This window comes from Chenopodium quinoa, unplaced genomic scaffold, assembly GCF_001683475.1.
Source record: "Chenopodium quinoa cultivar QQ74 unplaced genomic scaffold, ASM168347v1, whole genome shotgun sequence".
Lineage (NCBI taxonomy): Eukaryota > Viridiplantae > Streptophyta > Magnoliopsida > Caryophyllales > Amaranthaceae > Chenopodium > Chenopodium quinoa.
Genome location: NW_018742263.1, coordinates 693,577 through 703,426, shown reverse-complemented (window position 1 = coordinate 703,426; position 9,850 = coordinate 693,577).

Below are 9,850 nucleotides of genomic sequence, written 5' to 3'. Positions count from 1 at the left end.
TGAATCTGGCACGGCCGTGCTAATGCCTGGCACGGCCGTGCTGAATCTGGCACGGCCGTGCTGAATCTGGCACTGGCACGGGCATGGAAATTGGCTTGGCAAGGCCGTGCTAATGCCTGGCACGGCCGTGCTAAAAGTGGCACGGCCGTGCAGCATAGGCAGGAAGGTTGCAGGCACTTTGGTCTTCTTAAAACAGTCACAACTTCTTATCCAGAGCTCCGTTTGAGGCGTGCAATATATCGTTGGAAAGCTCTTCAAGTCTACTTTCTAATGCAATTAGAATCACTCCATTATCATTTGTATACCGAAAGTGTGAGCAAAATAGTGAACAGGTGTCATATTTGTGAACTGTTCTGCCTTGCCTGCTACTTAACTTGCCTTTCAAGGCCTTGAGAACCGTAGCAAAGCCTTAGCTTGGTGGACTAGGATTGATAATAGCCTGATTACGCACCAATGGTTCGGGACTCGACATAACTTTGTCAACTATACCTGTTAACACACCAAAAACAGACCGAAACCCGTGAAGCACGTAATATGAAGGAAACGAGTGTAACAAGGCAATAAACGACCAAAATGGGCCTAAATACATCCAAAATCACCCATTTATATGCCTTAAAGCGCACTCAATGTGAGCTTGTCAAAAAGCGTTCTAGATGAGTGGAATTAACATTTAAGAGGGTTCTAGAGGCATGGAAACATCATCTAACATCGTTCCCGAGTTGGGGAAAATAATCATCTAACAGCATTCTAGAAGTGTGGAATAATCATTCCCGAGGCGGGAAAAAATATCATGATAGTCTTCAACCGGTAGATTTCTTCAAGCTTAGAAAACTACTAAACATGTTTGTCATCGACACACTGGTGTTAAATACGCTATCTATCCCTTTACTCTTTTATCTGTGGAGCTAACACTAATCTACAGGTATCGACGTATACAAAGTGATTTAGGATCGCAGAACGTCTTAAACAATTCTCCATCCCAATCAACTACTTTGACTGTCGTTTTTGAAACTGGCATTTCTACAAACTCGATTATGAACAACCTTTCACCACCATCATTGGTAGGGTTGAGTATATAATCTATGGAGTGCTTAAAACCATATTCAATTCAATACATTTCATAAACCAACCCAATTCCTAGCCCATTTTGCTAAACCATAATTTATCTTCTTCTTTTCGTGTCCACATCACAAAACCGAGAAAAACTGATTTTGTAGCCCTATAATTTTGATCCAATCATTATTTGGTTGGATAGGCCTTTCAATAAAATTTTCAACGATATATCATAAGCCCAATTCCAATTTAAATGAAGAAAACATGAGCAAAACACTAAACTTAGCCCAAAAAAAACACCCTTTCACTAAAACGGCCATATCTTCAAATCTACAAAATATTTTGACCTGGTTTTAATTGGTTTGGAATACAACTTGATAATCTTTCCAACGATATATTATATTTCTTATTCCGAGTTAGCGACAAAAAGTTATCATAGATTTAAAAACACATAAAAAATTGTATTTGCCGCGTCACGACATATGCTGACGTGTCACGGTGCTTTATACCGTGTAATGGTATTTTAAGCATTGTTGCGGCACAAATACCGTGACATGTTGTTTTCACACGTTTTCTCCACTCTTAAAGCATCACTCGCTTAATGAATTTGGATGTTTTTAAGTGAAACAATACATCGTGTCATGGTATGCATTACCGTGCCACGGTGGACAGTATTGCGTTACGGTGCCCAATACCGTGTCGCGATGCACACATCGTGACGTGGTGCTCAATTAGGGTTTTACCGCGGCGCTTATCCCTTCTAGGGTTTTGTGGAATCTCCTGTTAATTTCCTCTATAAATAGCTTCCTTATTTCTCCAGTTAGGGGTAACAAAAATAATTATGCTTCTCCCTACACCAACAATCATTCTCTTCTCCCTCTTTATCTTAAATATTGTCTTCCATATTCTCTCATTATACTTCCTCTAAGAAGTCCAAGGAGTCATAAAAAACCTGAGGTTCCATCCTTAAACCAACGCGTGAAAGGAAGAATTAAGTGAGAGTTTGGACCAAATCAACTCTACTTTTTATTTAATTTGATTATTTCAATTTGATTCATTTTTATTGAAGTTACTAACAATTTATTCATGATGTAGCAATTCATGGAAATCAGGAAAGTGAGTAATTAATCACTTAATTACTCTTATTTTTATTCTTGTTGCTAGTATCATGATTAGGTTTATTTATATTTTATTTAACTAACAATTTAATGTTTAAATTGCTTCTAATATTAATGTCGATTTATTATATTTTTTAAGATCACTATATTGCATTTTTAAAGGGAATGTATAATTGAATATCACACCTAATAAGATAATATGGAAAACCGGTTTAGGTTCCTTATTAATCTTGCTCTTTTATTGAAGTGATCACAATATTTTAGAATTATGTGTGCATTAATATTCAACCAATTTAGCCTAATGATAGTTTGGAAAAAATTGAATCTTTGTTTACGGGCCTTTGATATCGTAGGAATACTTTTCACAATAAGAATCGAGTAGAGGCTAATACAGACGGATATGAATCCATGACTCACTTCGTACGATCATCCCAGGTCCTTCTTTCGAGGTTTTGAACCATATGGAGTTAGTAATCTCATGGATTATGAATGGGGTGTAACCTTCACGAGTTAATTGTTGTTAGCTATCATTGTCTCTTAATCGTGGTTGCCTTTTATTATCCGTGAATGGTTTACAAGTTCGTTAAAAACTTGTTAGTGGCTCCTTATTACATTCCTTGTCCCTATCATATATGTTGACTCCAGCTTCCTGTGAGTGCTAAGTTGTAAGGAGGATGTGCCCATCGTAGGGGATCCTTCTCCTTATATGCCCATTGTTTAGGGTAATTTTACCCCGCCACGTGGTCCAATCAGAGGATGACACGTGTCAGCCCAGGATGGCCCAAAGTGGACCTATCTCTGCTTGACACGTGTCACTCCAAAACTTGGGGGAAATGGCGGCCTTCAGGCCCAAATCCCGAGAAAGTCGCAATGCGGCGCAGCCCACCAATGATTAGGGTTCAGTGACCTAATCAGGGGCACAAATCCCGAGGACCCTATAAATAGGGAAATTCCCCTATTTTGGAGGACACATTTTACCATTTATTAAAAACACTATCCCTTTGATAGAGACATCTGAGCTTGGAATCCGAGCAGATACCCACCTAAATTTCTGCACCTTTTTCTCTCCCTTCAAGTTACTAACTTGTTCGTTGGAGGCGGAGCACCACCCAACCGGTGTCTTCGTTTGTTTTGCAGGTACAGGCCGCACCGGACCAGTTTTTGTGTTGTAACTCTCCCGAGGGACAAAAACACCCAAAACATTTGGCGCCGTCTGTGGGGAGAGTACCTCAAAGATGGTTGGAGATTCTGTACCCCTTCCTGATCCTACAAACCTACGACCGGTTATACAACCGAAAAGTTAAGAAAACCCTCAACTGATGTCTCAGCCGGGAGGTTCTGGAATCCCTCAGTTGTTCAATCGGCCTCTGCCTGAGGTCGTCACTGAGGATGAAGCTGATGACGAAGATGATGATGACGTGGAGACCTATACAACCAAGGAAGGGTCCTTCATGTCCAAGTACAAGCGTTCCAAAGATCAATTGGAGCGCAACACTGACCAGGCGGGCTTAAGCAGGCGGCCCACTGGAAGGCTAGAAGGGGAAACCCAGAAGGCCAAAGGTCAAGCCCCAATCACCCGGGATGAGCTCATGAAATTCATGAACTCTTTCAAGGGTGAGATCAAGGCCATGATCAACAAAAACAAGGCAGGCTCTAGCAAGAGCCCGCCGGCTAAAAAGACTCCCACTCCTGGGAAGAAAAAGCCAGTCAAGGACAGGCGGCCAACTCCCCATCCCAAAGACAAAGAGAGGGAGAAGGAGAAGTTAGCTTCCAGACTTGACTGGTCGAAAATTCTACTGCCTACTGGTCCTCAGAGGCAACCTCGGCGTGAACAGCCGGGGACCAGCAAGAAAACATCATCCGACGCTCGGCACATCATTGAGCGGAAGAGAAATCAGCAGATGTCTGAGTCAGTCTCCACTTCGAGGTTTCCAAACAACTTCAAAGAAACTTCTGTAAGGAACTCACAGTCCTTACTTGAGAGTCGGACAGGCAAAGTATGGGCAATATGGCCTACAGTTCATGCACCTCAGGCGAAGTATGGGCAATATGGCCTACTGTTCATGCAGCCTCCTCCTTTTGGGGGTCAGGCGGCATATAACAGTGCCCAACCTTTAGACTGGCAGCTCCGGCTGCTCAAGCTTGGTGAACAACCCTCTGCGTTCGCCAAAAAAATAACCGAGGCGGCTTAGCCGTCCAAGGTTAAGAATGTGTTGGTGGGCACCTATGATGGTACCACCAACCCAGAAGACCACCTGATGGCATACACCAACCTCATGTGTTTACAGGGTTGGGACGATGCCACCTGGTGTCGATGTTTCCCGGCTACATTGTAGGGCATTGCCCAACAATGGTTTGGCAACTTTCCAGCCGGTTCAATTGACTGCTTCAAGAAGCTAGCCTTCTTGTTTGCCACCAATTTCTCCATGAACATCCCTGCTAAGAAAACGAGCCTTGATTTGAGCACCGTCAAGCAAGGTCAGAGAGAAGGGCTACGTTCATATGTCAGGCGGTTCAACCTGATCAGAATCCAAATCCAGGGACTGTCTGACGAGGTAGAATTTATAGACTTTTTCAAAGGTCTGAGAGACGGGTCAAACTTCAAGTTTGACCTCGTAAAAAAGGGGCATTCACGCTACAGGCGTCCCTGAGGGAAGCGGAGAGCTATATTCAGGCTACCGACCTCTACACCCCTACTGGTCAGTCAGACTCCAAGAAGTCTGACAAACAAAAAGAAAGTTGGTCTGCTCAGCCGGCCAACAAGAAAGAAGAGAGCAAAAAAAGAAAAGAAGTCTGGGCGGTTAGTGATTCAGACCAGCAGTCCCAGAAGAAAAAGAGAGAGTTTAAATTGTACGTCCCCAAGTACGAGTTTAACAAAGACTGCAACTCCATCCTCATGGAGGTAAAGGATCGGTTGTCCATTGACAAGCCGAATCCAATGAAGAGTTCCGTCCAGTCACGGAACAAAAATAAATTCTGTCAGTTCCATGAGAAGGTTGGCCATGACACCAACGACTGCTTCAGTCTTCAGCGGGCGTTGGACCGTCTGGCTGACAAAGGCCTGTTGATTTCCTACATTTCTAAGTCCTCAGCCGGGGCAAAGAAGAAGAACAAGGGTCAGTCCTCCAAGACTACCCACCAGCGTACTAGTAGCTCGGATACCGACAAGGATCCGGTCTACACTATAGCAGGCGGATTTTCATGTGGTGGCCCTACCATCCGAGGCACCAAGAGCCTTCTTCGAAAGATGGACAAGGATGATGATGAGCAGGCGTCTGCCAGTTCCACCTTCCCACAAGTCCTCATAACTGAGAAGGACCGGGGTAGCGTTCGCCGTCCGCATGACGACCCGATCGTCATTGAATGTAAGGTCGCCAACCAACTGGTTGGGCGGATCCTTATTGACACCGGCAGCTCGTCGGACATTATCAGCCTCCGATGCTTGCAGAGGCTGAAATACAATGTCAACAGCATGCATCCGGTCACCCACCCCTTGGTTGGTTTTGGGGGTGGGATGGTCTACCCTGCCCTGCCGGAAGAATTCACTTATCCATTCGGCTGGGAGAGAAAGGCCAGGGATGACATATTGTCGTCAGATTCTTGGTCGTTGAGGAGTTGACCGCCTACAACATTATCCTTGGCTGGCCAACTCTCAACAAAGCTAAGGCGGTAATCATCCCGTGTCTCATGCTCATCAAGTATGAGCGGGATGATGGCTCTGTTGGTTCCCTGAACGGGGATCAGAAGACGGCCCGGGAGTGCTACCTCTCAGCCGTTAAAGACATTGTGGCCTTAGACGGCCAAGAGCAGGAACCAATAGACCTTGACAATGTCAAGGGTGCCAATCCCACCCCACCAGCCGTTGGAAAGAAAAGAAAAGCGCCTCTGCTGGTGGAGGTGAAGAAAGAGAAAAAATAGCAATCACTGACCAGGGAACGGTCAGACAAGCTCCGTCCCCAACCGGCTAGTGAAAACATTGATCTCACTTTGGATGACAATCGTCCAGAGCGTACTATAAAGGTTGGACCGGTTGCTTATGCTACTCTGGGTGCAAGCTTGCATCTTTTTGAATGAGTTCAAAGACATTTTTGCCTTTGAAGTGAAAGAGATGAAAGGCGTCAGCCCGGATGTCGCTGTCCACAAACTCGTCGTGGATCCCAAAAAGAAGCCCATCCGGCAAAAGAAAAGAAACCACGGCGAGGAAAGAAGTTAGGCGGCAGCTGCCGAAGTTAAAAAGATGCTAGACGCCAGGTTCATTCGGCCTTTTAATTTCCCCGACTGGGTGGCCAATGTGGTCCTTGTTAAGAAACCGAATGGGACCTGGCGCACGTGTGTTGATTACACATACCTCAACAAGGCGTGTCCAAAGGACAATTACCCGCTTCTAAAGATCGACAGTCTGGTCGACTCTTCAGCCAGTCACGCCTTGATGAGCTTTATGGATGCCTATTCTGGCTTCCATCAGATACCCCTATGGAAGAAAGATCAAGAGTAGACGACCTTCATCACTGATTTGGGGTTATTCTGTTATACTGTGATGCCGTTTGGCTTGAAAAATGCACCTTCCACTTTCCAACGTATGATTAATACAGTCTTCATTAAACAAATTGAGAGGAATGTGGAGGCGTACATTGATGACATGATAGTCAAATCCAAGCAACAGGCGGATCACCTTGCTGATCTCCGAGAAACGTTCACCACCCTCAGGCGGCATAAGGTCATGTTAAACCCCAAGAAATGCGTCTTTGGTGTTGAGTCTGGGAAGTTTCTCGAATTCCTGATTGATCAAAGGGGGATAGAGGCTAACCCTGAAAAGATACAGGCAGTGATTGACATGAAGTCACCCCGTTCTGTCAAGAAAGTTCAGAGACTCACTGGTTGCCTAGCCGCCTTGGGGAGGTTCCTCAGCTGGTCAGGCGACAAATGCCTTTACTTCTTCCAAGCAATCAGGAAGAAGACCAGGTTTGAATGGGGAGATGATGCTGAGACGGCATTCCAAAAGTTAAAAGAACACTTGCATTCTCTACCTAGGTTGGTCAGTCCTTTGCCTAGGGAGACGTTGTACATGTATTTAGCCGTCTCAGATCATGCTCTCAGTGTCGTTCTCCTTGCTGAGCGAGACGGCGTTCAGCTCCCGGTTTACTTCATTAGCCATGTTCTCAAAAATGCTGAACTCCGGTACCCTATGGTTGAAAAATTTGGCCTTGATTTGTATATGGAATTCAAAAAGCTGAAGCCTTACTTTCTGGCACATCCAGTGGTGATTTACACCGACCAGCCACTCAAGCAGCCAATGTCCACCTTGGAGTCATCCGGGAGAATGTTGAAATGGGCTATTGAAATGCAAATTCTTGAAATCACTTACGAACCAAGAAAGGCAGTGAAAGGTCAGGCGTTTGCCGACTTCATTGTTGAAATGACCCGTCCGGTGGCTCCGGATAATCTTGATCAGGTTTGGAAAGTGTATGTAGACGGGAGCTCTAAAAAGAACGGTTGTGGTGCAGGTGTAATCTACGAGTCTCTTGAAGGGGACAGATATGAGTTTGCACTACGGTTCAAGTTTCAGGCCTCTAACAATGAGGCGGAATATGAAGCCCTGCTAGCCGGTATACGTATGTGTAAGGCGACAGGGGCAATGAAAGTTGACGCCTACTCTAATTCACAGTTGGTCGTTAGCCAGTCTGAGGGAAAATTTGAAGCAACTCATCCGGCTATGATCAAGTATCTTCAGGCGGTCATAGAGGAGGCTGGGTCACTTGAAGAGTTTCACTTGAGTCAAGTACCCAGGTCGGACAACAACCAGGCGGATGCATTGTCAAAGTTGGCATCTTCCGCCTGCCATGATACGCCTCGGTCAGTTTTCTGGGAAGTTCTTGAAAAAAGAAGCATCTATGAAGATCCCATTGGAATTCTTGACCGAAACTCTACCTGGATGGATGGCATCCGGGCCTACCTTTCAGACAGTACACTTCCTGATTCGCCACAGGAGGCAGCCATCCTGAAGAAGCGAGCTGCAAGCTTCGAGCTGAGAAATGAGAAATCTTCAAGGCGGGGTTTCTGAAGCCTCTGTTGAAGTGTGTCACCCCAGAAAAGGGGAAGGAAGTTCTCGAAGACTTGCACTCGGGCTTCTGCGCCTCCCACATAGGCGGCAGGTCCCTAGCCGTCAGAGCCAGACGACATTATTTTTGGCCCACTCTTGAGGCAGACGCCAAGGAGTTGGTGAAGAAATGTGACAAGTGCCAAAAATTTGGCAAACTTATTCACCGTCCGGCTACTGATCTGACGGCCATCCACAACCCAATCCCGTTTGCAAAATGGGGCATGGACATTTTAGGTCCTTACACGCCTGCACCAGGCGGAAAGCGCTACATCTTGGTGGCTGTGGATTATTTCACCAAGTGGGTGGAGGCCGAGGCGGTTAAGAACATCAAGACCTCAGACGTAATTTCCTTCATCTTGAAGAACATTATCACCCGGTATGGGGTACCTATGTTTATGGTGTTCGATAATGGTCCTCGGTTTGAGACGTCTCAGCTCAAAACTTGGTTGGGAGATCAAGGGATCTCAAGCTATTTTGCATCAGTCGGCCGACCCCAAACAAACGGCCAAGTTGAAGCCTTCAACAAACTGATGGTGGCTTGTGGGCATTAAGAAGAAAATTGAAAGAGCTGGTGGCTTGTGGGCAGAGGAGTTAATCCATGTCCTATGGGCCATCCGGACAACAGCAATGGGGGAAACTGGTAAAACCCCATTTCTCATGGTTTATGGTGCTAAATCCGTCTTGCCCATTGAACGTTACTAGCCGACTCTCAGAGTCATGCTATATGATGAAGAGGCAAATTGGGAAGCAATGCGCCTGGCATTGGATTCACTCCCAGAACGCAGGGGCAATGCCGCCTTGCGTCATGATATTTACTGTCTGAGAATGACCAGAGCTTACAACAAGAAAGTACACAAGCGTCCCTTGAAAGTTGACGACTTAGTGTTACGGAAAATGGAGGCAACCGGTAGGACCAATGAGCTGGGAAAGCTAACTCCAAATTGGGAAGGCCCCTACCGGATCTATGAAGAAGTAAGAGACGACACCTACCGCCTGGAAACTCCAGACGGAAGGCGCCTTCCTAGGACTTGGAATGTAGACAATTTGAAAAAGTACTACTTCTGAGATTTGTAATGTTTGTAAACAAGAAGTACATTAATGAGAAATTGCTTTTTGTTTTCAATTTTGTTTGTGTTTTGTACGCCGCCTGAAGCATTGCACAGACTGTCATTTGTTTAACCTTCTGAGTTTGAGACTTGAAGCGAAATTAACGTCTGTATGACGAGAGGCCAATGGCCAGATAATTAAGCTAAGCACAAAATCGCTTAATGGCTATACAGCCGGTCTCAACCTAGACCAGAGGCAAATGGCCGGATGGCTGCTTTTTCACAAATTCGTCTGTCCCAACATGGACAAAGGCGTCCGGCGACACCCCTCCAGGTGCGATCGTCGTAGAGAGAAGCCAATCTGCTTACTCTACGTACCAATGCAAATTGTGGCCGAATCGGCCCATCCATAGTCGTTTGACCTGAACAGTCTAAGGAATGACCAAGTCTCGGAACCCGGATGTCCTGCGACATCAGTCGGTGACCGACTGAAGTTCTTACTTAGCATTTTTTTTCGTTTTTAAGTTGCACCA